Here is a 26,560-nt window from a genome sequence, read left to right on the forward strand (position 1 = left end):
TCTACCAACAATTCCAAAATATGTGGACTTCTAGGAAACAGAGGAGTTAGCAAATTTCCCAGGCATGAACTGTTATTTCTTAGTATTGTTAGAGCATGATCTGGCTTGCTCATCCTACTGAAAGTGTTTGCCTTAGCCAGGATACTCTTTCCTGGTAATGATTCTTAATGCTTCTACTTGAAGGTGACACATACTTTGGGTAGTATGATCATGTTGTCAGAAAAAGAAAAAATTTGGGGTCTGTCTGCTGAAGCTTGGCACTTGAGTTACCACTGCTCCCACCCCTTGGCTCATCAGCCATGCAATGGGAAACTGTGATAATGAATACGACAACCTCTTTCAAAGTTGTCCTTATTGGAAACTCTGGAGTTGGGAAGAGTGTAATATCCTCTCTTGATTTACTTGAAATTATTTTAATCTCAAAATTAAGAGCACCATTGGAGTAGAGTTTGCACCATGAAGCATCCAGTTTGATGGGAAGACAATAAAGGCACAGATATGGGACACAGCAGGGCAAGAGTGATACAGAGCTATAACACTGGCATACTATCATGGAGCTGTAGGAGCTCTATTGATGGAAGACATACTAAAACAGTTCATATCTTGAAAATATAGAGTAATGGCTGAAAGAATTGAGAGATTGTGCTGACAGTAACATTGTCATCATGGTGGGCAATAAGAATGATCTATGTCATCTCAGGGCAGTTTCTACAGATGAAGCAAGAACCTTTGCAAAAAAGAGTGTCATTTATCGAGACTTCTACTCTAGATTCTGCAATTGTAGAAGCTGCTTTTCGGACAGTTATGAGAGATATTTCTCATAGTTTCCTAGAAGCAAATATCAGATAAACCTGAGAATGACATGTCTCCAAGCAATAACATGGTCCCTAATCACGTGCCACCAACTGCTGAAAACAAGCCAAAGGTAGAGTGATGTCAGAACAGATCAAGTGTCTCTATTCTCCTGCCTCCAAGGCTGTATATAATCCATTTCCAGGTCTGAGATTTAAATATATTTGTAATTCTTGTGGTCAAAAAAATGTTGGACACATACTATATACCTGGCTATGTCCTAGGTACAGGGCATATGAATATAAACAGAACACAGGTTAACTTTTATGAAGTTTTGCATCTTCGGACAAAAAACATTTAAGAAAACAAGGATTTTAACATGTACATTGGGGTAAAAACTAATAAGAAGGAAAGTCAATGGAAATGCAATAAAGGGGTATGTAATTCAGGCTTGGAAGGTCTGCAGAAGCTTCTTAGAATGCCATCTAACTTAAGTCTGAAGGATGAGTAAGAGTTTATGGGAATACATCAGTCAACGTTCTTCAGAAAAGTAGGCCCACCCAGAGATATGTGGAGATATAAATGTAAACATTTATTGTAAAAATTGGCTCACACACTTACGGAGTAAACAAGCTCTACCATCTTCCTCTGTATAGAAAACAACCAGTAATGTCAGTAGATCAGTCAAATCCTAGGAACCTAGGGAGTCAGTGATGCAAGTCCCAGTTTCAAGACAGAAGTCCAGCTCAAGCAGACAACAAATTCACCTTCCTATACCCTTTTGTTCTGCTCAGGCTCTCAGTGCATTGAAAGATGCTTTTCTGCATTGGTGAAGGTGACCTTCTTCACAGTCTTCTATTTCCAATGGTAACTTTGCAAAAAACTCTTACAACATACCTTTGACAACCATAAATACTCCTATACCAGCTCTCTGAGCAACCCCTGGTTCAGTGAAGCTACCACATAAAATTGACCAATGGAGGTGATATATTCTTAGCCGATGAAGCAACACAGGCTAAGGGGCAGAAGTAAGAAAAGTTGGGGAACTTAAAGAGATGCCTTTTGGATGGGATCTTGAGAGTCACTTTTTCTGGAGTGGTGGGCAGGGGCTATATTTGCATGCCATGTTAAGAAGTTAGGACTTTGTCCTTCTTATGAAGGAAATTATGAGACAATATGAGAAACCACTGAACCATAAGGATAAGTTTATCCTTCATGTATATTAGGAAGACCATTATTTTGCATGTATGTACTTCAGAATGATCTATTTGGTGACTTATGTCATGATGCCCAGATGGAAACAAGACTGGAAGCAAGATAATCAGTTGTAGGGTTGGAGAGATGACTCAGTAGGCTGAGCATACGTTTTGTATGCAGGAGGCAAGGTTCTATCCCTGGCACTTCATATCTCCTGAATACCACCAGCAGCAACCCCAGAGTACAGAGCCAGGAGTACCCCCCGAGTTCCACTGAGTATGACAGAAATATAAACTGGTGGTAACTGTAGTCTTTCAGGCCTGAGATGGAGGTGAAAAGCTGATGGTCACAGCACTCGAAGGAAAATAGACAGATTCAAGAGTTTGTTAAGGGGAGGATTGAATCAGTAGAAACTTGACATGAATCAAACATGTGGAATAAAATGGGGAATCAGTTAAGGATGACTCCCAGGTTTCTTGTGATGTGGGGTGGGGTACAAGCTCCTAAAACTATAGACATTGCCAAAAGAGTAGGATTCAGAGAGATATTACAGCATTCCATTGGGGAGTTGCTGGAGAAGTGTGGACATTCCAGAAGAGTTGTTCAGTATACAGTAAGGCAGCTGAGGGTGCTGCTCAGAGGGTGGCATGTGATAGGGCCAGAGAAGTAGTACAAGAGGCAGGGATCTTTCCTTGCATGCAGCTGGCATGGGTTCAATCCCTGGTACTACATACAGTCCCACAAACATTTCCATGAGTGATCCTTGAGCACAGCTGGGTGTTATCTCAAATTTTAAAAGGGGATAGTGTACATGCCTACCTAGTATATGTAGGGCTTGAGTATGAACCCTAGTTTGATGCCTGAGTGACTCCAGTGACTGTTGAGTCCTTCCTGGTGACTCCCTCCACCACCAGGTCTGTGCAACCCTGCACACTGAGACCAAGGTCTGTTTTGCCAGAAGTGGGCCCACTCCTGAACACTGCCAGAAAAGATCCAGCCAGAAGGAGATAGAATGAAAAACATAGGTTAGAATCTCAGGTGTGACAGATGAATGGACTGTGAATTAGAGACTTCATAGCAAGTCGCTGGCACTTGAAGCCAGCTCTAGTTGTCTTCAAAGAGTCTGGAAGCTTCCGTGTTTTTAAAATGAATCTTTCTGAGTCCGTGGAAGCACTGAGTGAAAGATGCAATGTGGCTCTTGATCTAAACAATCAAGATGATCTTACATAGGTAAGTTCAAGGTCATGAAAGGCCAAGCAGTGACAAAGCTTGCTCTAGGATCCCGCACAATCTTCTTTCCATGCCACTCTTCCTCTTTCTGGGTTCTCCGGCCTTACCATACACTCAATTCACTCTGTCCTGATCAGACGGAAGTTCTTGGTGAACCAGAGAGATTTCTGCTAAGAGAAGCAAGGGCACAGCCTTTCTTCTCAGCATAGGGATGTTGTTGTACATTTGCCCTCTCCACCCTAAATCCCTCCCCTTAACTCTCCTCCCCTCCATACTGATCTCAGCATAGTTTCATGCTGTTCCTGTTTCCCCTCAGTAGACTAGGATGATACTCCTGGCAACTGGGGCTTTGAGGTACCCTCCATGCTGCCCTTCACTGGTTGCTGGTTGAGAGGTGGCCCAACCAACAACCCAATGTGTAATGTTGATGAGTAGCCTGGAGAGAATCTGGTAAATTGAAAATGGGAGGAGAAAATTTTTCTGGTCTGGGAAATCAGAAGACAGAGAAAGCAAATTAAAAAAATGGAGAACATTTGGTTTGGGGTTTGGCTTTGTTTTCTGAGCAGTTAAAATTCTTTATTAGGGAAGGGTAGTTTCCAAGAGTCTGGGGTTCACTTGTGATATTTGACAAGCCAGGTCAATGGTTCAGTGCCGGAGATCAAGGATGTTGTGCTACTCAAACTCAGTGATACCATGCCCATCTGGCAGGCAATGATGGTACCCCAGTCAGTCACATGCAAGACATGTACCTCCATCTCTGTACTATCTCCTTTAGCTCCACTTTTTATTGTCTCCTTTCTATTTTTTTAATTTTTCAATTTTATTTTCATAAAGTTGTTCACAATAATTGATTACACTCAATATTTCAACACCAATTACACCTTTCTACCACCATTATTCCAAATTTTTACCACCACCACTCAAGACTGCCCCACAGGCAGATGCTAAATCATTTATTTTATATTGCTTGTTATGAATAGTAACATAACAAACCACATTCTCCTGGAATTCTAAATCTTTAAATAACTGGGGTCCGGAGACATCTCCATAACGTGCTGCTCTCTTCTGCTCTCTTCTGTGATTCTCTGGATCATGGCCATTAATGCATTTAAATGGTGCCCAGAGGCATTTCTTGGACGTGACTTCCAGGACATCAGAAGGGCAGGGAGATGGGAAAAGGCAACCCATTCCTGACTCTGAGAGGCCTGGAGTTTTCAGTCACTGGTTTGGCATACCTGGGTTTTTCGATTGGGTTCTGAAGGTTTGCGGGACTATGCCTGTTCCCCTCTGAGATACCCCAATGAAATCAGCCTGGCGTGGAGTCTGGAGTATTGTCTCCTTTCTTAACTTCCCTTCTGTTCCCTACTTCTTGCTGCTGTTGTAGTTGTGAGCACACATGTAATGCTGATGTGTTCACTAGGGTCACACACTTTAAGTTGCAGTGCTCACAGACAGCTGGGATGGTGCACTGGAGAACTCATATTCCACGGAGGTACCAGTAATACCAAACTGCAGAGTTCCTGAGACCGCACTCTGCATATGTGGGCAGAACCAGGGATTGAATTCTCGGTTTCACCACCAGGAGAGCCCAGGTATCCCTGGATCACAAAGCCCAAGCCCTGCACATCATTAGGTAAAGGTAAAGGTAAAGGCCCTCCCGTTGTTCATCAATTTGCTCGAGCGGGCCCAGTAATGTCTCCATTGGAGACTTTGTTGTTACTGTGGTTGGCATATCAAATACATCATGGGTGGCTTGCCAGGCTCTGCCGTGCGGGCGAGATACTCTCGGTAGCTTGCCGGGCTCTCCGAGAGGGGTGGAGGAATCGAACTCGAGTCAGCCATGTTGGCTGCGTGCAAGGCAAACGCCCTACCGCTGTGCTATCGCTCCAGCCCTGTGCTCCAGCCCTGGACTGGAGCGATAGTACAGCGGGTAGGGCGTTTGCGTTGCACGCAGCCAACATGGCCAACCCGAGTTCGATTCCTCCGCCCCTCCCGGAGAGCCCGGCAAGCTACCGAGAGTATCTCTCCCGCACGGCAGAGCCTGGCAAGCCACCCATGATGTATTTGATATGCCAACCACAGTAACAACAAAGTCTCCAATGGAGACGTTACTGGGCCTGCTCGAGCAAATCGATGAACAACGGGAGGACCGTGATTGAACTCTGCACATCGTTGAGTCCTTGTATTGAACTGCCAGCCTATAACTGAGAATTACTGGGATGGCCCTGGGGCCCTCTGAGCATCCACTCCCCCACAGGTAAAAATAAAGCAGTGAGTGAAACTGGAGGACTTTTCTGATAGAAGTAGGAGCCCTGAGGTTGAGCTAGACTTCTGGAGATGAAAGAACTCACCTGAGACCATTGCCCAAGGCCTTTGGGGATTCTTCACAGGTCCTGGGAACCAGACAGAGCTCTGTGTGTCATTACAGAGACACTAGACTAGATCTTCTCTTTGTTGCTGGGCACATTTGGTGCTCTTAAACTTGGCTCCAAAGGGAATAAATGCCTCACTGTCTTTTCCCAACCCTTTCTTTTCTTAGAACCGAAAGGACAGGGTCTGCATTATTTTGCTTGTAAGGAGGTTAGTAGAGGGAGGTGGTTTTACCCTGGAGCAGCCTTCTGCTTCTTGCTGGCTTGGATCAGAGAGTCCCGCTCCCCAGGAGCCTCTCTGGGGAGCTTCTCGATCACAGAGATTGTGTAGGAGCACTTGGTCAGCAGGGTATAGGACAATGCTGTCTCAGAGGTCTTCTCCAGCACCCTGGAGGTTAGTGGCTGCTCCAACTATGAGCAAGTTAGCATAATGGAGCCTTTTTCTGGGAAGGGACTATTGGGAATCAACTTCCAGGCTACCTCCTCACTCTGCTCTCAGCACCGCCCCCGGTGATTAGCCTTTAGGGAAATGCAAGGAACTGCTCGATCAAGGCTTTTCCTAGAAAAACCCTTGATGGGCTCATTATGGAAGACGGAGCTGTTTTTGTTTTCTCTGATTATCATAGTGTCCTGTTTCCCAAAGCAAATGTGGCCTTGGATTTTTCAGTGAACACAGTCACACAGGAAAGCTCCCCGCCTTGTGCAATTGAACCAAGACCCTTAATTGAGGGGCACACATGTCACAGTCCTTAAGGAAGAGACACTTCATTTTTCACCTTCAAGGGAGTTCATGCTATTTCCTTTGTGTTTCTCTGCCAGTATGAACAGGAAAAACATTAGTCTTTAAGGATTTCTTTAGAGTTCCTTGAAAGCTGGCAGGGAGGTGGCGGGTAGGGGGAACCAGCCCGGAAATTATATAACAGTGAAGCCCATTTAAAGCGACAGTAGGTTTCTGTGGGACTGTGGGGTTTCATTGATCTGGTTTTTAAAAACTAATTATAAAGAAAATGATTCTGTGAAGAAAAGACACCCCCGCCCTTTCCTACTTTCTGTTCTTTCCTAGAGAACACAATTCCTAGAATATTGACTTAAAAAAAAATACAAAGCCTCTTTCAGGGAAAACAAGAGAAAAAAATGACACTCATTAGCCTCAGATAGCCACAGAACATATAATCTTATTTGAATCCAGGAGAGAAAAGCTTTCAAAAGCAGCTGTTTGTTTTAACTGAAGGTGGATGGGGAGATTGCAATATTTGGCTATTTTCTCCTTCACTGTGGGCAGGCTCTTTGAAGTAGGTCATACTTAAACAGTCATACTCCCAGGTGTTATCCCAGCTGACCTTCATGTGCCCTTGGGTTTCCCTTCTCTTTCTTCCCATTTCAGAGATGATATAACTGAGGCTCAGGAGCCGGTGACTTGCCTGGCTCCCTGAAGCTCACGGGGGAGCTCCCACTTTGAGATCTTGTCTTTCTGGTACCTCTCCCCTCCCTGAAGGCCCCCACACCAAAGCGTCTCAACCACTAGGCCACTCTGCCTTCCAAGAGGCTCCTGTGAGGGACTTAGTGGACAGTTGAGGCAGGCAGTAGAGGTACTTCTGATTTCTGGAGCTGGAGGTCAGAGACGCTGCTAACACTCCAATGACTGACCCCTTCACGCCCCACCTGTACAACCAAACCCCCCAAAATTTCCTGGGCCCCAACTGTACAGCACTGAGGCCAAGCCAGGCATCCACACTGGGTTCTGCAGCCCAGGGAAATTCCCACCTCTGGGCATTGCCTCATCTCCTCTGCCCCAACAGCAGGCCTGGCAAGTGTTAAAGCCACTTTCCAGAATGCCCCCTGGCAGTGGCCAAGTGTCCTCTGCAAGGGTTTACTGCACAACTGCATCGACAGAGCTGATGTGTTTTCTAATTTATAGCCACAGGGCGCCTGTCTTCATTCAGCAGTGAGCCTGCTGGCAGCCGAGCCCCGGGAGGGAGGGAGGAAGCCGTTGGCCAGAGGCTACAGCCCCGTGGTAGCTGGGGGACGGCTGTCGTTCAGCGGCACCAGGGAATAGGCCGAGCACACATGGTCTCCCCTTCCGACCCATCCGTCAGCGTGGCCCAGGCCAAAAGACGGCCTATTGAACATTTCCAGGAACAGCACTGCCAAGGCTGTCAACTGCTTTCTTGGAAATCCACTCAGTCAGGATGGCGGGCCTCCAGCAGGGAGAGCAGAAAGCCTGGCCTGGACTTGGCCAGCGCCAGGCCTGGCTGCTGCCCTGTCTGTGGCGGCTCTCCCTGGCTTCCTAGCTGAGCCCTGCCTCTTCTGGAGTCTTTCTAGAACGTTCTTATTGGGGTGGGGGTGGTGGAGGTGCCTTTCAGTCAGCTGCTGTAGATAGGAAAGCTGAGAAATAGTTATTGTTAGGAAGACCCAACCTCCTCCTGCTCTGGGGGTGCCTGGGCCCAAATAAAGCTTTGTTCCCAAATGGAGTCCAGGGTGTGTCAAAGAAGTGCTAGTACGGGGTGGTGGGGGACAGGGGCGAGGGAGGTGTTCTATTCTCCTCTCTCTGCCACACCTTTCCCTCTGAAAAGAGAAAGTAGCAGACAAAGATGCCCTTTTGATTTGTGCTTTGGATTTTTTGGGGGTTGGTTTTTGTTGTTGTTTTGTTTTGGGGGGCAACAGTGATGCTCAGGGGTCACTCTTGGCTCTGCACTCAGGAATTGCTTCTGGTGGTTTTCGAGGAACCATATGAGGTGCTGGAGATCGAACCCGGGTCATCCGTGTTCAAAGTAAGTGTCTTAGGTGCTATATTATTGTTCTGACCCCAAAGGTGTGCTCTTAAGGAAAGACTGTTTTTACTTCATGTTCTTTCTACTCTCACTCAGACTTTTCCTTCAAAGACCCCTGGTCTGCCTGTTGAAGTGTAGCAGGGAACACCCACTCCCCTTCACCCTCTGCAGTGGGTGACCTGGGGTGTTCTAAGGAAACCAGTTGTCTCCAAAGAAACGGTCCTGGAAGATATGGATTCCTTAAAAGTGAGAGATCCAAACAACTCTCCTGCCTGTGGATTTCCAGGAAAGATGGTGATTCACTTCTTTCAAAGATGAAAGAGTCACAAAGTTGATCATAGAACAGGTGTGGGGGAGTTTTGTATTTCCCAGCTCCTCTGACTCAGAGAACAATCATCATTTAAGGCCAGCACTGAACTCCCAGCTACTACGAGATTCCTGGCTACATTTAAATTTCAGTGAAATCACAAATAATTCTTGCTGGTAGAAGTATGTTCCAATTATTATTTGCTCTTTAGCTGAAATTCAGCTTTACTTGGGTGTTCATTGTTTTTGTTAAGTATGCTGCTCTATTTGGCATATAAGCTTGACCTAGTTGTAAAAATTAACAGGAATATCAATGCGTACTCAACACACATAAGAGAGACCTTATTAGTTAAGTGAGTAGGGAAGGAGAGAGGGAGGCAGATAGAGAGAGATAAAGAGGGAGAGTGACAGAGACACAGAGAAAGACTGAGAAGAAAGGCATAAAAAAGATTTAAGAGCTGGAGAGATAGTACAGTGGGTCAGCCTCTTGCCTGACTCATGGTTGCTCCAGGTTGGATTCCTGGCACTGCATATGTCCTCCAACACAGCCAGGAGTGATCCCTATGCTCAAAATCCTGAGTAAGCCCTGAATTCTGGGTGTGTCCTGCCCTCCTCCCAAGACCACCCCCCCCCAGAAGATCTAGGTAAAAGAGTACCAGGAAATACTGAGATATATAAAAATTAACATTTCTGAAGGACCTGAAGTGTCTCATAGTTTATGACCCATCCACAGCATTTTATCTTCTGAGAAATGCTATTGTATTGACTCACACTTCTTGCACTAAACATTCTGTTACACTCTGATCTAGCAGGCTTGTGAAACCACAAGGGCGATTAGGGAGAAATTAGTTGTGGTGGCAACATCTAGGTTTACCTCACCTGGGAGTCAGGTTGATATTTAAGGCTTATCCAACTCCTAGATATAGACCCACCTTCTGCTCTCCCTCATTGCTATCATTTGTGGACTAGGATTTTCAAAGAATTATATCCTGAATAATAAAATGAAGTTGGGGGCCATGATCCTTAGAACTTTTATTGTTGATGATGATTCAGAAAACCTTTCCTCTCTCTTCTTTTTCCTCAGAGGAGAGCATTGAAGTGTAGAGTGCGCATGAATTATTTTGTGACCCACAGATGGGGACCACATTGACTTAAGCCCAGGGAGAGATAATTCAGTCAGCTCCCAGGGAAAAAATCAAGAGAAGCCTGTGGTGGTGAAGGTTAGGGTGGGGTGAGGGAGAAAGAACCTCTGCTGAGAGTCAGCCAGCCTGTGCTTTCACTGAGGAATGAAGAAGCTCTTTTTGATTCCTGAGTTGTATTATAGATGTGCAGAAGAGATTGACCAAATGTCCCTTCATCTACAATTATATTCCTGACTGGAATTTAGCTCATCTGCTGAGATTTTAGTATCACAACAACACTAACATAACTGAGTGCTTAATGTGAGCCAGGCATGTGTGAGGGTTTATATGCATTTTCCCAATGAACCCTTAACAACTACTAATAATAGTACCTTCATGTAGGTATTTTTCTTTGTATTGTTATTATTCTTTGTATTGTTGATTCCTTGATTTTTTTAAGCTCTAGATTTGGGCCTTTATTTATTTATCTATTTATTTTTACTTTAAATACCATGGTTTACAAAGTTGTTCATAATACAGCTTACAATGTTCCAACACCAATTTCACCACCTGAATGATCTCCCCTTCACCATTGTCCCAATTTTCCCAACCACCCCCGTCAAGCCTGTCCCCTTAGCAGACACACAATAATTTGTTTTATGTTGCTTGTTACAACCAATTGGCTATGGGAATTATCGAAAATATCTCAGTGGAGGAAAATTTGTGGAAATCATTATTTTTCACCATGAGATTTTTAAGTCTTTCTGAGGATTTATTAAATTGTTCATCACTAGTTGAGCCTTCTATTACTGTTTTTGTTGACTTTAATTGACTTCATATTACTCTCCCATCTAATTTGATGTGCTCCTACTGAAATTTCATTAGTGTGGATTCTAGAGATGTCCATGGTCATGAGGTCTAGAAACTTTAGGATCTGTGGGACTGACAGAGTATGCAAAGATTCTTAGTGAAGCTGTGGAATTGGGCCGCTGAAATAGTGGCAGTAGGAGGGTGTGCATGTGGCTGTGGGGCCTTTGGCAGGGCAAGGACTTGGCCTGTCCTCCCCTCCTTTGCCCCCATGCCCCCGTCAGGGTGTGCCAGAATTTTCAGCTGGGAAACTGGTGTTTCCATGAATTCCAGTTACATGGTTTGCATCTTCCCAGAGATTTAATTTGTGAATCTGAAGAGCAGGACCAGTGGGTGAGTTGACATGGTGGTGGCTGTGGGAGGTGGGTGTGGCTGCCTTCCTTGAATTTTTTTTAAAACTTCAATTTCTGTTTATTTTATGTTAAGTTTATTCTCAGGCCACAAGTTTTTGCTTCTTCTGTTTCTTCTATGCTATCTTTTACATTTGTACAACTTTCCTCTTCAGGTGTGGGAGCCATCTGCTCCTGTTCGGTAAGAATCATCTCAATGTGACAGAGGGACCACCTGTTTTAAGGTCTGGGATTAATCTGTCCATGAGCTCTGTAAGTTCAGTGGAACATCTTGGGTGCTTTGATCACTTGGATATGCTCAATGACCAGAGAATCTACAACTAAATCCTTAAGTTCAGCATTACTCTCTGCATTTTAAGCACATGCAGTAAAAATTCAATGTTCTTTTTGGAACGACAACCCTCTTGTTCCCTTAATTTAAGAGAAAAATTTTCACTATGAAAGATGTTGTCTCAAAGTCAGTAGACTAGTTGGTGCTGGACTGAGATTTGTCTCTGGCCTACCTAACTCAGCTCAGGTTTCAGCTACATCCCTCCGCTTGGACTGTGGGATTCAAATCTTCATGAGTAGTTCCATTCCATTACTCACGGGGTCTGTGACCTCGACTAAGTTAATCTCTCTGTGCATCTCACCCACAAAATGAGAAAACAGTTTCTAGTTCATGGAGTTATGAAGATTTGATAAATTTGAAAGTGTCGAGTACTTAGAATCTAATAGTTCCTTTACTTTATCTAATTTTCCAATATTTTATCGAAGTAGTGCATGTTATTGTACTTATTTATAATATATAAGAAAACTAAGATACAGAGGTAATTAACCTGTTTGAAGTCAGTAAGAGGGGAAGCTGAAATTGAAATCCAGATAGAGTCCATAGACTATAGTTATAATTCTTTTTCTTGTCTCTACACTTTCATATGCTCAATTCAAAACTTTTACTTTTCACACTGAAACATTATGCTGGCAGCCTATTACCCTTGTAAACAAGGTACAGCTTCTTCCTCAAATCTGCCAAATATTAATCCTTCACGATAGAATTGTTCAGAAGATTCCTTTCTTCTGACTTCTCTCTTTTTGTGATATTAATGACTCTGGTAGTCAGTATCCACTGAAGCTGGACTAGGCTATGGGGTTGTAATAAATAAGCCCTGAAATTGCAATAATTTATCATCACAAAGGTTTATTTCTCCCTCTGAAAGTCTAGGAAGCTTCTCCCCGTGTATTTGCTTCGGCTTTCAGGCTGCTTGTACCAGTGATCTAGTATCTCACAGTCCACTGGTCAGTAAGAAATATATATGTATGTGAGGATGGGTGGCGAGGGGACACACAGATATTTTTCTTCCCAGAGTCTTGTTAATCTCTCTCTCTCTCTCTCTCTCTCTCTCTCTCTCCGCCCCATCTGTTTGTCTGTCTCTGTCTCTCTCTTTCTCCCCTCTCTCTGACCAAGCTCAGTTTGTAAAACCAAATTAATAATAACTGCCACAACTTTGTTTTTCATGCTGGTAGTAATTGTATTTTATTTCTGCAATATCTGGGATAAAACCTGAGGTCTCACACATGCAAGGCATGTACTCTGTTGTGCACACAACTTTATTAACTGGTCAAGGGAACCCTTGGCTTGTTTATTATGATTCCGCATTTATTTGAATTGAGACATCTTTGTTCATTCACTAAATATTTGAGTGTTTCCTATCCACTGGGCAATTTTAAGCCCTGGGGTTATGTCAGCAAGTGAAACAGAACAAAACCACTGCCTTCACAGAATAATCATTCCAGTAATGCATGATGAAGTTTTAAATGGAATGACTGAAATGGTCTTGAGCAGATATCAAAATATTGCAGGAGGAGCTTTGGGAAAGAAGTGTTCTGAGCAGTGGAAGTAAGTTGTGCAAAAGTCCTGAGGCAGAGAGTGTCTAGCACATTGAAGGGCAGCAGGATGGGAGTGTGTTTGAGTTGGAGTGGTTGGAGAAACAGCGAAGAAAGTAAAAAGGGAATCTATGGACTCTTGGGGGCCCTGTAATCTTTTTTTTTTTATGTAGGAGTACTGCTATTTATTCAGCCAGATTAGCTGATTGAATTGTGCATGAACTCCACCTTACTTTTTTTTTTCATTTTTATAATTTTATTTATTGAATCACCGTGAGAGCAGATACAAAGCTTTCGGGTCTAAGTCTTGGCCATACAATGAAACACCCGTACCTTCACCAGTGCCCATTCTCCACCACCAAAAACCCCAGTATACCCCTATCCCACGCCTTCCCCCTACCTGTGGGGCAGATGATTTCCACATTACTCTCTCTCTCTTACCATTATTATTTTAGATTTTACCCCAACACTCAGATCTGCTGAAAAGGCAATAGTAGACAATTTGTTTTCTATTGCTGGTTATAAATAACTTATGATGTTGCACGGCTGCAGTAGTGGCCGCACAATTTTGAAATTCCGAAATTTTAACACTTAAATCTGGAGGGATTTCTGCCAAAACCTGCTGGGTTCCGATATTTTCTCCTGAGTCTTTGGGATCATGGCCATTAAGCAGCTTGATAAGGAGCCAGAGAGGCCATTCGTGGGCGATGACTTGGAGTCTTGCTGGGGTGGGGAGGACAGGACCGGCTCCACCCCCATCCGTGAGGCCCTGCGTGTCTCATCACTGCGGGCCCAAACCTGACTGTCCAATGGCCTCTGGAGGATGATGGCCACTGAGCTGCCAGGGGGAAGCAGGCAGAGGGATAACACCCTTTCCCCCCTGGAGTGGCCCAGCGACAGTAACCTACTGCGTGGTCCGGAAGCATTTCTGCCAAAAGCCGCTAGGTTTCGAGATTTGTTTCTGAGTCTCTGGGATCATGGCCATTAAGCAGTTCAATCAGGAACCAGAGAGGCCATGCCTCTAATTATATAGCTAAGCTGAAGGTGGTTTGTGGGTGTGTTTCCCACATACCTAACTTTTGGCTGTTAACTTTCTTGGTAAACTTTGCCCCAAGTTTTGGGGTCTGGCCAAAGGCACAGCAGCAATGTTGGGGTATCTGGAAGTCTGAAAGCGCCATCAGGCTGCTGATGCACTTGCCTCATAGGTACAGATTGACCTGCTGGCGGCACCATACCCCCTCCTGTAATCTTTTTAAGGACTTTGTTGTTTAATTGTTGTGTTGCCAGGGATCCAACCTAGGACCTCTGCAAAGCGCTCTAACACTTGAACCACATCTCACCCCAAGAACTTGATCTTTCTTCCTGCTTAAAAAAGAAATTTTTTTTTGCCTTCTGGTTTCCTCCCACTATACGATCACGTTGAGCTACTGGGATGCCACGATTCCTCTGCCCCTCTTGGAGAGCCCGGCAAGCTACCGAGAGTATCTCGCCCTCATGGCAAAGCCTGGCAAGTTACCTGTGACGTATGCCAAACACTGTAACAACAAAGTCTCACAATGGAGGTGTGACTGGGCCCGCTGGAGAAAATCTATGAACAACGGGGAGGACAGTGACAGTGACAATGGTTTCCTCCCCAATCTCCCAACATAAATTCATTGTCTTCCTGTTCCACTAGAGCAGTGCTTCTCAGACTGGACTTGCAGAAGGTCAGCTGGAGGGTTAAATCTGATCGCTCTACTCTGGTCTACTCTAGGAGTGCCTGGGTGTGGGGGAGGGAAGGTTGCATAAGAACATGCAGTTTCCATAGGATTCCGAATGGTGTTCATGCCACTGATTCGAGGGGGCCACTTGAGAACAACTGCTCCAGAGAAACTAGCTCTCCCTTGGTTTTCAGACCTTTCTGCTTTCTTCGACCAAGTTGGCAGGATTTCTGGACAGCCCCTACAGCATAATTCGAAAGGCCTATGTAAAATGAAAATCCAGGCCCTAGGTCTACAAATCAGGAAGAAAGGAGTAGTTAAAGTCATGTGCATATCATTATATACATACTTTAAACAATGCTTTATTGATAAAGCCTTTATTTTTAAAAGGTTTTATTAGTTATAAAATGTAATGAGAGCAATAGTGCTACATGAGCAATAAAACAAAACACTTAATAACCAAAAATACTTTTGAGGCTATAATTCTATACAATATGGTAACAATAATAATTCTTCTTAATGTCGTCATAAAATGTTTCAAATTAAAAATGTATTTAGTTAAACTTTTAGATCACAAAAATTTAGACATTTAGTGGTTTAATTTTAAATTTATATCAGTGAAAAAAAGGTTATTTGCTGTTGACAAATGCAAGATCTAGGTGCTTTTTGATCATTTAACTTTGTTCATTATGTTCAATAATAAACATACTGTTCATTGTTGTTCATAAATTTCAAGTGTGACTGAAGTAGGAGCACTGGAATGCTCTTCTGCTAAATGATTTTAAATTATATATTTTAGTACATTGAGAGAGGATGATTCCTGTACACTACTTTCTAAAAAACTTTGACCTTTCATGCAAATCAGTTTTGTGTCTTTGTGAACTAATACGTGAAATTACATTATTTATAAATAATAAAATACTACTGAATGTGTATAGCTTTATATATGAATTTATATATGAATTATGTAATTTATATATGAATTATATAAAAAGCACATGGAGATATCAGTATTATCTCTAGCAAGTAGTTCCTGTACCTTGTGGCATTCCTACAAGAAACCAAAAGTTACTTCATGATTTTTATATAATTCAAATTGTTTGTTTGTGCTTTCCAATACTGAATATTTCAAATACAAGAAAAATTGCACTTAAAATTGTCTTCTTTGGGGTCGGAGAAATAATACAGGGGTTAAAGTGCTTGCCTGAAACTCTCTACAACATTGAAGCTAAAGGAATCTTCAAGGACGAAACACCACTGACCAAGCAAGTGGAAACAGAGATAAACAAATGGGACTATCTTAAACTAAGAAGCTTCTGTACCTCAAAAGTCACCAGGACACAAAGATAGTCTACAGAATTCACTCATTACCCTTCTGATAAGGGGTTAATATCAAGGGCATACAAGGCATTGGTTGAACCCTGCAAGAAGAAAACATACAATCCCATCATAAAATGGGGCAATGAAATGAACAGAAACTTTCTCAAAGGAGAAATCCGAATGGCCCAAAGGCACATGAAAAAATTCTTTTAATCACTAATCATCAGAGAGATGTGTATCAAAACAACAATGAGATATTATCTCACACCACAGAGACTGGCCCACATCTAAAAGAACAGAAGCAACCCTTGTTGGCATGGATGTGGGGAGAAAGGAACTCTCCTTCACTGCTGGTGGGAATGCCGACTGGTCCAGCCTTTTTGTAAAACAATACGGACCTTTCTCAAAAAACTAGAAATTGAGCTCCCATAACACCCCAAAGGAAAGAGAGAGAGTAAGAGGGAATGTGTCTGCCATAGAGCCAGGGGGTGGGAAGGGGTGGGAGTGGCAGGAGGGATACTGGGAACATTGGTGGTGGAGAATGGGCACTGGTAGAGTGATGGGCACTTGAACATTGGATGACTGAAAAATAATCATCAAAGTTTGTAAGTCTGGAACTGTATCTCACAGTGATTCATTAAAATAAAATTAAAAAAAAATAAAGTGCTTGCCTTACACACCACCACCCCAGTTTCTTGTCCACAGCACCCCATATGGACCCCAGGTGTGATCCCTAACTGCATAGCCAGGAGTAAACCCTGAACACCATTTTGTGTGACCCCCAAATCAAAACTAATAATTATAAAAACAAAATGATCTTTATTGTTGAATTTTGGTTCATTTGAAGCTTTATAGCACAGCAGTAGGGCATTTGCCTTGTGTGCAGACGGCCCAGCTGAGCTGGGTTCGATTCCTCTGCCCCTCTCGAAGAGCCCAGCAAGCTACCGAGAGTATTTCACCCCCACAGCAAAGCTTGGCAAGCTGCCCGTGATGTATTCGATATGCCAAACACAGTAACAACAAGTCTCACGGTGGAGATGTTACTGGGCCCGCTCGAGCAAATCTATGAACAACGGGAAGGACAGTGCTACCTGAAACTGTATGAGAAGATAGCATCCTTCTGGGTAAAATTGTCTATCTTTAAATTTAATTTCTGCATCCGGTTTGCAATATTTGGTTTGGTGTTCAAAGAAACTTCTCAGTTTAGAGTTTTGGAATCAGAAGTTCTAACATCTTGGAAGACTCAGAATCACTGCAAGCTAGACTTCATTGCTCTGTCAATGTGTATGAACACCTTATTCTCTAAGATGTATTTGACTGCCTGTGTCAGCAGTTCCTGTTCCTGGTGTTCACACTAGAGAATCGTTTGTGCAGATGCCTTGGGGATGCTCTGGGGACACTGGCAAGGCATTCTCACTTCCTGCATCCCCGTGCCGCTTCTCAGTGGACACCCCCATGTCTTTACTCCCCAGGCCACCTCTCTGCCACTCCCACTGCATTTCTCTCCATGACTGCTCAATCCATCAGTGTGGACCCAGGCCTTGCGGCGCTGCTGGGGTTGCAGATGTACTCAGGCTTACTGGCTGGTGGGCGCAAGCTGGCATAGTCTAAGCTCTGATGCCTGAAATCTGTCCTCTGCATCCACACACTCTGCTGTCCCACTTGCTTTCACAGATCCAAAGAGAACGTGAGGACTTCCTGGATAGTAATGCGATACCACAGCAGTAGGGCGTTTGCCTTGCACGCAGCCAACATGGCCGACACGAATCCAATTCCTCCGCCCCTCTTGAAGAGCCCAGCAAGCTATGGAGAGTATCTCGCCCCCATGGCAAAGCCTGGCAAGCTACCAGGGATGTATTCCATATGCCAAACACAGTAACAACAAGTCTCAAAATGGAGATGTTACTGGGCCTGCTCAAGCAAATCGATGAACAACGGGAGGACAGTGACAGTGAATGGCACAGAACAAAACCCAGCACAATGTCCTTACCATATTTGCCAGGGGTGACAGGGCGGATTGCCAGGCCATTGATGTTAGTCCTTACAGCACCTTGCATAATATCATCCTCTAACAACGTAGTGCCTCTCTGACTTAATGTCTGTTTACCCTACTCTATTCAGGTCAGAGAGCAGTGACTGAGTCCCACCTGCTATCTGCTTTTTCCCCTGATTTTTTTTTTTTTGTAAATAAAACTTCATTGGAGCAAAGCAACACTCATCTGTTTGGAATTCTCTTTAGTTGCATTAATATCATAATAACAAATAAGAATAATGTAGTAAAGAATGTTTGTAAATGCAGTAAAGTGCTAACACATTGGCCATCTGGGTGGTTCTTTGTAGAAATTTCTGAAACCCAGGGTAGACTCTAAGAATCCTGAAGGTAAGAATCATAGAGGTCAGGTATTGGGGTATGGGGAGAGGAGACACATTTAGAGGGGAAACTGAATACACGAGAAGCTTTTGAAAGTAATTTTTGTCTAAAATAAAATCATGAAAATTTTATCATGAACTTCATTTTTTGTTTCCATAGAAGAATGATTTAGGGGTGTGTGTGATGGAGGTATCTGGGTTTACTTCTGACTCTGTGCTCAGGGATCACTACAAGTGTTGCTTGATGTGTGTGTATATATATATATATATATATATATATATACACATATACATATATGTGTATATATGCATATGTAAATATACATATGTGTACACACACATATAAATATACATATGTGCACGCGCACACACACGGTCACAATCACGGTCCTCTCGTTGTTCATCTATTTGCTCGAGTGGGCCCAGTAACGTCTCCATCATGAGACTTGTTGTTACTGTGTTTGGCATATCAAATACGTCACGGGTAGCTTGCCAGGCTCTGCCGTGCGGGCGAGATACTCTCGGTAGCTTGCTGGGCTCTCTGAGAGGGGCAGAGGAATTGAACTCGGGTCGGCCATGTTGGCCGCTTGTAAGGCAAACGCCCTACCACTGGGCTATCGCTCCAGCCCCCCTCCACCATATATATATATATATATATATATATATATATATATATAGTGCTGGGGGATCAAACTAGGTGGACCATATGCAAGGCAAACACCTCATTCCTGTATTACCTCTCTGTTACTAAAAATGAGGTTTAATATGAAATAGCTCTAGGGAAATGGAAGGAGATTTCTTTGAGGCTTGGTACACCCCTGACACCCTGGTACACACCAGTGCAAAGAAGCACCGTCATAGACTATCATTCATCATTCAATGAATATTGATGCAGCAAACCATAAGGTGAGGCACTATGACAGGAATGGCAGTGCTTCACTCATGCCATACTCAATAAATAAACCTATAGTGCCCATAGACCAAAGAAGAAAATACCAGTGCAAATATATAACTGATAAAAAGTGCTAAGAGCAGAAGGAAATATATAACTGATAAAAAGTGCTAAGAGCAGAAGGAAATTCCTGAATCAAATTCAGTGAACTTTCAGAATCAGGACAGATTGTCTCCAGTTACAAAATCAGGAGAGGTTTTTTTTTAATTTCTTTTTTACCTTTTTAATCAGTCATTTGGTTGGTCTTGATCCAATCCCTGCCTTTATTCTGCTTGCTCTGCACCAAAGAAACTGACTTCTGCAGCTCATTTTGCTGCCAAATTGGCTCCACAAGAGTTCTCTCAATCTTGAGAAAAAAAAAAGGCCACAGGAAGGAAGTAGTCAGGAGATTTCCTCGCCTCTATATGGACCTCAGTCTTCCCACCTGTACAATGGGAACATCAATAGACTATGTTTCATCAGAAATTTAAATGAGAATAAAATGAGGTAAGATAAGTAAAATTCTTAGAAAGGTAACTAGTATATAGAGTAATTAATCAAGAAAGAAGACTATCAATTGCTTTAAACCTTACTTGACAACTGGGAAAAAGGGTAGTCATTAATTAGTGATGTCTGCTAAGAGTGAAGGAATGTAAGACAAACATTTATCATCCCTGATGTTTTATATTATATTGTGAAGTGAGAATTGTAATAGAACCTGGAAAATGGATCCATAGGCTCTATCAAGGTGTTTGGAGAAATAAAATTTCAGGTGGCAAGACCAAATGAAGACATAGGCAAGACATGAACAAGAGTAGGCTCAGGAGAAAAGATTGTGAATTTACTATTGTTGGACTCTCTCCATTGTACTCTCTCCACTTGGTCTGTGTCTACATCTGACATTGGGCACTGGGGATTGTTTCCAAAACTTAGTTATCATGACTAGCCCTGCAATGGACATATATGAGTACAAGTCTGTTTTTGAATCAATGTTTTTTGCTTTCTTGATACTTTCTTGATACTTAGGAAAGGAATTAATGGATATAGTCAGTAGGTAGTTATTCTGTTTTTAATTTTGGGGGTCTTAAAAACAGTCTCAGTGAATGAAGTTCATTTATCTCCTGAACTTTGCTTGAGTGTGTTCTTTCTGGCCTCTTTGCTTTAGTCCAAAGAATGGAGTTTGTTTTTTGATAAAAGTATATTTAAGTATCCTGAATCAGTGAAGAAAACTGCCTCAGTACCCATACATTCAGAACCACCAGAGAACTGAAGAACCATTCATGAGATCACAGTAACTGTAGTTACTAGAGTGCAATCTCTGAGGAGGGGAAACCATTATTTTAAACAATTCTTACTGCTGTGCTTCTTTTTTCTGTGGTTATGTATTCTGTGTCTTGCTTTAAGATGATTAGACCGGATATTTGCCATTCACTATGAAGCTTCTCAAACAGACAGTATTCATAGCTCAAGTCACCTCCTAGTCTCCCGAGGCCCTGCCTAGATGTCTCATCCTCACCCCAGCATGGTGACTGGCAAATTAAAGTCATAACACTGTGCAGAGACACACATTTCCCAGGAGGAACTTTGTAACCATTTGTAGAACATACAGTTTTCATGTCCAGACCAGTATAGACATGGTAAGTTGGGAATGTCAGTGAAATCTCTGTGAAGTTGAATAAATAAAGTAGAGTCATAAATGAGATAATATGGATGAGACTTAATTGCTTCTATAGTACATTTTCCTTTTATATCAATTAAATCATAAAGTGTCAAAATCTGTCTAAGGGTAAGAGCAAAGAAATCAGAAATTATTTATTTAGAAAAATAGTCCTCTCAGTAAATCTCAGAAAGTTGAGTGATTTGCAAAGGGAAAGATTTTACTATTGTTCTTGCCCAGGACTTTCTTACAGGAACAACTTTAAAATTGGTGTAGAAGGATGGGTGCGGTGAAGTTAGGGTTTTCTTACTGCTTTGAGAGTAAAATATTTGACAGCTCAGGAAAAGAAGCAAAACAACTCAATCATTTGTGCCTCTGCCCACAACATTTTATGTCCAAGACATCTCTCACACTCCTTAGAACTTGGAGGATCCAGGGCTTACAACACACTTGTTCCCAGAATGAGTTGATACAAGCTCACATTTGGAATTATTTATTTATTGTGGTGCCAGGGATGGAACCCAGGGTCTCATGCAGGGGAGGCACACACTCCACTGCCAAGCTACTCTCCACCTCTCTCTTCTGAAGAAAGGCAGGAAAGAAGAGATGTGTGAGAAAAAGAAAACACAAACAAAAGAAAAAATCCCCACATATTATATTGAGGCAAATGTCAGCAGAAGGAGCTCTAAGAGACAGGCAGATACTTGCTCTTAAAATCTCCGGAGCAAGCAAAAAGGATGACTCTTAATGTAGTTATACTCTGGAGGTAATATATGAGCTTATCTTTTTAATCTTTGAGAGAAGTATCCTGGCAATCAAATGCTAATGAATAATGTAAGTTTAAAAAGAAAAAATATAACTGGGGGGCAAGGATGTGGCTCAAATGATAGAGTACATGCTTAGCACATGTTAAGTCTTGCCTTAGGTCTCCAGCACTGCAGAGACCCTCAACATGGCTGGGACTGTCCCCTACCAAAAACAAAAGCCATAGATACTAGTGTAGAAGTAGAAAACTATAAATAAAATAAAATTATATTTTATAGAAGTATCCTATCTTCTAACTAAATTCCTTTATTATATAAGTACTTTTGTCATTTTAATTTATATGCCTGTAGAGTTATCTCTGGAAGCCTTCAAACTTGCCACATAAACCTCCTAGGCATAAATGCTGATTTCACTGATTTAGTTATTTACCTAAACTCTCTGGGTGTTTCTTCTCTGAGCACCTGGAGACTCTAGTTCAATGTCTGGACTTCCTTCAGTCCATTGTAACTGCCGTGATTATCCATGACTAAATTAGAGAGTTCTGAATTCTCTGGGTGACTGGGACAAGAGACGTTAGCAGCAAGTTTGTGTTTACCTCTCTGGTTTTTGGTTTGTTTGGTTTTGTTTTTGGACCACCCGCAACTGCAATCAAGGCTTATATCTGGCTTTGTGCTCTAGGATCACTCCTGGCACGGCTCTGGGGACCGTACATGGTGCTGAGGATAGATCCAGGGTCAACTGAGTGCAGGCAAATGCCTTTATCCCTGTGCTATCTCTCTGACTGTCTCCCTAGTGTTTCCAGCAAAGATGTGAGTGAGTCTCCTCTGCCCCGGGCCTCACCCAATTCAAGATGAAAGAAATAGCACATGTTGTTAAAAGAACATACAGGATGTGCCAGATGGGACTCTGTGATGGCACTGGCTGACTATGGAGAGCTTATGCATTTCAGTGCTTCACTGGACATGTCACCATCACCGTTGGACCAAGTATCTTACAAAATGGCCATGGATTTCCAAACAGTCTAGGAATCTGTTTCTCAGCAAGGATATGGACCCAAAGTGTGTCCTCCTCAAATATGGATACTGAGGTTGTAGCCCCCAGTACCTCATAATATGATTATATTTGGATAGAGGCTTTCAGAGAGGCGCTTAAAAGGAAGTGAGACTACCGAGATGGGCTCTGATCCAGTTTGACTGGTGCCCTTTTAAGAAGAGGGAATGTGGATAGCAAAGTGCCGGCTCACAGAGGAAAGGGCATGTGAGGACACCACAGCCAGGCCACTATCTGCACATGGAGATAGGCTCCAGAGGAAACTGGATCTTGGACTTCTTGCCTCCGGAATTATGAGAAGATCAATATCTGTTTTTTCAGCCACCAATCAATGACATTTTGCTATGGCAGCCCTAACAGACTAATAGAGCAACTTAGCTTTTGAAAGCTCAGAATATTTAGCCTTTTAAAAGGAATGTAATTCCAATGCACGCCACAGCACAGATGAACCTTGGTGATATTATGTTAAGTGAAAGGAGTCTGTCACAAAAGGATGAATACAATGATTTCATTCAGAAGAGGTAGAATCAAATTCCCAGAGCCAGAAAACAAGACAAGGGTACCCATGGGGTTAAAGGAGGGAAGAATCAGGGGTTAATATTGCAATGGCCTAGAATTTTAGTTTTGCAAGATAAAAATGTTCTGGGGATTGATGGTGTGGATGGTAGCATGATGGTATGATTAGACTTAGAGCAGCCAAATGATACACCTAAAAATAGTTAAAATGCACTTAACCATTGGTTGGGCTGGAGAGTGAGTACAGGGGCTAAGGCACACTTGCCTTGCCTGTAGCCAAACCTAGTTCTACTCCCAGTACTGCATAAGGTCCCTGAGCACTGCCAGGAGTGACTTCTGTGCACAGAACCAGAAACAGTCCTGAGCACTGCCACGAGTTCCAAACAATGTCCCCTCCCCAGCCCTAAAAGAAAAAGATTAAAATGATAAATTTTATGACATGAATAGTTTGCAGAATATTTGTCAGCCCATTCAAATGAAAATTGTCTGGGCCCAACCTACCTCTGAGAAACACGTCATACCCAATGATTTGCTTTTGTCCTAAGGACAGAGAACATGAGTTCCAAAAGGACGCTGAGTTCCCTATTAGTTCTTTTCTTGGAATGACTTTTCCGTTTTGTGCTCCCTGCTTCTTCAGGCCTGCTCTTTATCACACAGAAAGAAAACATTTTCTCAGCAAATCAGGTCAGCCTCTCCCTGTGGCCACCTCAACTGTGCAGATTTTTGGTTTCAATTCCTTGCCAAACCTAAGACCCGGGGGATTTGGGTTTACAGTATTTAGCAAATCGGAACACCACCTTGTTACATAGGCTCCATTCTGCTGTGGAAGCCCTCAGGGCTTCTTTGGGGATGGTGACGTGAGTAGAAAATGTCTAATCTTATTTCTTAGCCATTGTCCTCAGAGAGGGCTGGAGCAATAGCACAGCGGTAGGGCGTTTGCCTTGCACGCAGCCAACATGGCCGACCCGAGGTCGAGTCCTCCACCCCTCTTGGAGAGCCCGGCAAGCTACCAAGAGTATCTCGCCTGCATGGCAGAGCCTGGCAAGCTACCCATGATGTATTCGATATGCCAAACACAGTAACAAAGTCTCCAATGGAGACGTTGCTGGGCCCGCTCGAGCAAATCGATGAACAACGGGAGAACAGTGACAGTGACAGTGACAGTCCTCAGAGAAGTAAACATTTCTATTTGGTTGGAGATGACCATGAGAAAGGATTTTCAGGTCACAAACTGTGTTGGCGGAAAACCACTGAAGGCCCTCTCCCATTGGCCAAAAATGGAAACATTTGGGTCTCAAAAACTAAATAATAATAATTAATAATAATAATAATAATAGAGGAACATTATAGATGACTGAACATAACTGAAAGCACAACTGAAGAAATGAAAGTTTAATGAAGACTAGAAATAAAAAGTATGATTAACAGTGTTATAAATCCCAGTACCTCAATGAAAATGGTTTAGAAATTAAGTAAATTGTTACCACCCTGCATTGCATTGTTGGAATGCCCTATCAGGGGAGTGGGGATGCTGGAATGGAGCACCCCATCCTGGGGAATTTTCCTAGACATCAGATGTTCCTCCTTGTAGGTTTAGAGGAAATGCTCTGAAGGATGAAATTCCCAGAGGACTATTCAAGCAGTGGAAGGGGCTAGCGGGATGGAGGAGACCCCTGGCTACCACCAGGTCCCTAAGACACCAGGGATTAGATGGACTTGGTGTCCATAGCTGGACGTCATGAAGTTAGGGGTCAGGGTTCCCCAGGAATCGATCACTGTTCCAGGCACCATTCTTTGCAGCCCGCTGCAGACCAGGCAGTGGATGGGACTGGGGTGGGTGAAGAGAGCCGCACCCTCTCCCTGCTGAAAGCTGAAGAGCCGGTGCCAGGCAAGCAGTTCCTGGAAGAGCGGGAAGTGGTGTTGGAGTCGAGCTTCGGAGCCTTAACAGGAGACTCGGATGGAACTGTTTCCAGGGTTGTTGGGCTGAGGCCCAGTTCAGCAGTCGTCTGGAAATACAGACTCAGTCTACTGTCGAAGAGACACGCAGACCTGCAGGGGGCTGGCAGAAGCATGCAGACTCACGCAGGGAAAGGCAAGCTGTGGGCAGGTTGAGCTGACTCACAGGAACCACCGTGGGCCAAACCCATTACCCAGTAAGTGTCCCATGGCCATCTACTCACCATTGTTTTTCAGGACAATTAGACTTAAGGGGTGTAGCATCGGTATAAGGCACCTCACAAGCAGCACCAAGGTACCAGGGCCATCCTGCCACCAAAAGACCCCTCTTTCTCTACCGCCACCCACTTTCTTTTGCCATCAGCAGCCATTCATCAAGCCCCATCAAGTTCAGAAGTAATTTTTTTGTTGGATTTTTTTGGGGGGGGGCAGACCCAGGGATGCTCAGGGGCTATTCCTGCTTCTGCACACTACTCCTGGCTCTGCACTCAGGAATTAGTCCTTGTGATCCTCAGGGGACCATATGGGATACCAGAGATTGAACCCAGGTTGGCTGAGTGCAAGGCAGTTCCCTACCCCCTGTGTTACCTCTCAAGCCCTTTTGTTGGATTTTCCCACTTTTATTGTGTTTAGTTATATTCCACAGGAGTATAGCCATCTAATGATTGCCTTTCACTTTCTTTCACTTAGCATAACCACCTCAAGACCCATCTGTTTGGTTTGAAGATCAAAGATTTTCATCCTTTAAAAAAAATGGCACAGTAATATTCTTTTTTTAATCCAGAATTTTTAATAAGATGTGATAATTAGTAGATATTTTACTTTTAATCTTACTTTCATTACAATAGGTGCAATAAATATGGTGCATTTAGTTTTAAACTCATGTTAGGTTTATTCAATCATAAATAATGTGAACTTTCTACTAGAAGTTCTTGGTCAGATTGATTAAAAAATATATTTATGTATGTATATATGTAGGAACAAAGGCATGTGGGTCCCGGGGCTGAGATCTCCAAGCCTGCTCAGATCGGGGCTGAGCATCCTCCATCCAAATCCTCCATCTTCCAGTAGGCAGGGGTCACACCCACCAACTGCCCCCTGGCACCGTGTAATCCCATCAACGGCCAAGACCCAGAGACTATAAAACCCAGCTCCCGGAGGCACGCAGCCGCATGCTATCTTATTATCTCATTCTTACTTTGGACAACCTGGCAGGCTACCGAACGTAACCTGCCCACACGGCAGAGTCTGGCAAACTCCCCGTGGTGTACCCAATATGCCAAATACTAGTAGCAATGATGGGTCTCATTCTCCTAACCCTGAAAGAGCCTTGAATATAGCACTTTTTAAAATCTCAGGGCTAGTGCGAAGGAGACATTACTGGTGCCTGCTCAAGGCAATCAACAAACAACAGGATGATCGTGATGTA

The 26,560-nt window shown here is 43.3% G+C and overlaps 1 pseudogene; it reads left to right on the forward strand.

The window, feature by feature from the left end:
• Positions 1 to 304: 304 nt before the first annotated feature.
• Positions 305 to 8,677, forward strand: LOC130028642 (ras-related protein Rab-11A-like; annotated as a pseudogene).
• The last annotated feature ends 17,883 nt before the right edge of the window (positions 8,678 to 26,560 follow it).

Source organism: Sorex fumeus, unplaced genomic scaffold (assembly GCF_029834395.1).
Source record: "Sorex fumeus unplaced genomic scaffold, SorFum_2.1 ptg000003l, whole genome shotgun sequence".
In the NCBI taxonomy this organism is placed as follows: Eukaryota; Metazoa; Chordata; class Mammalia; order Eulipotyphla; family Soricidae; genus Sorex; species Sorex fumeus.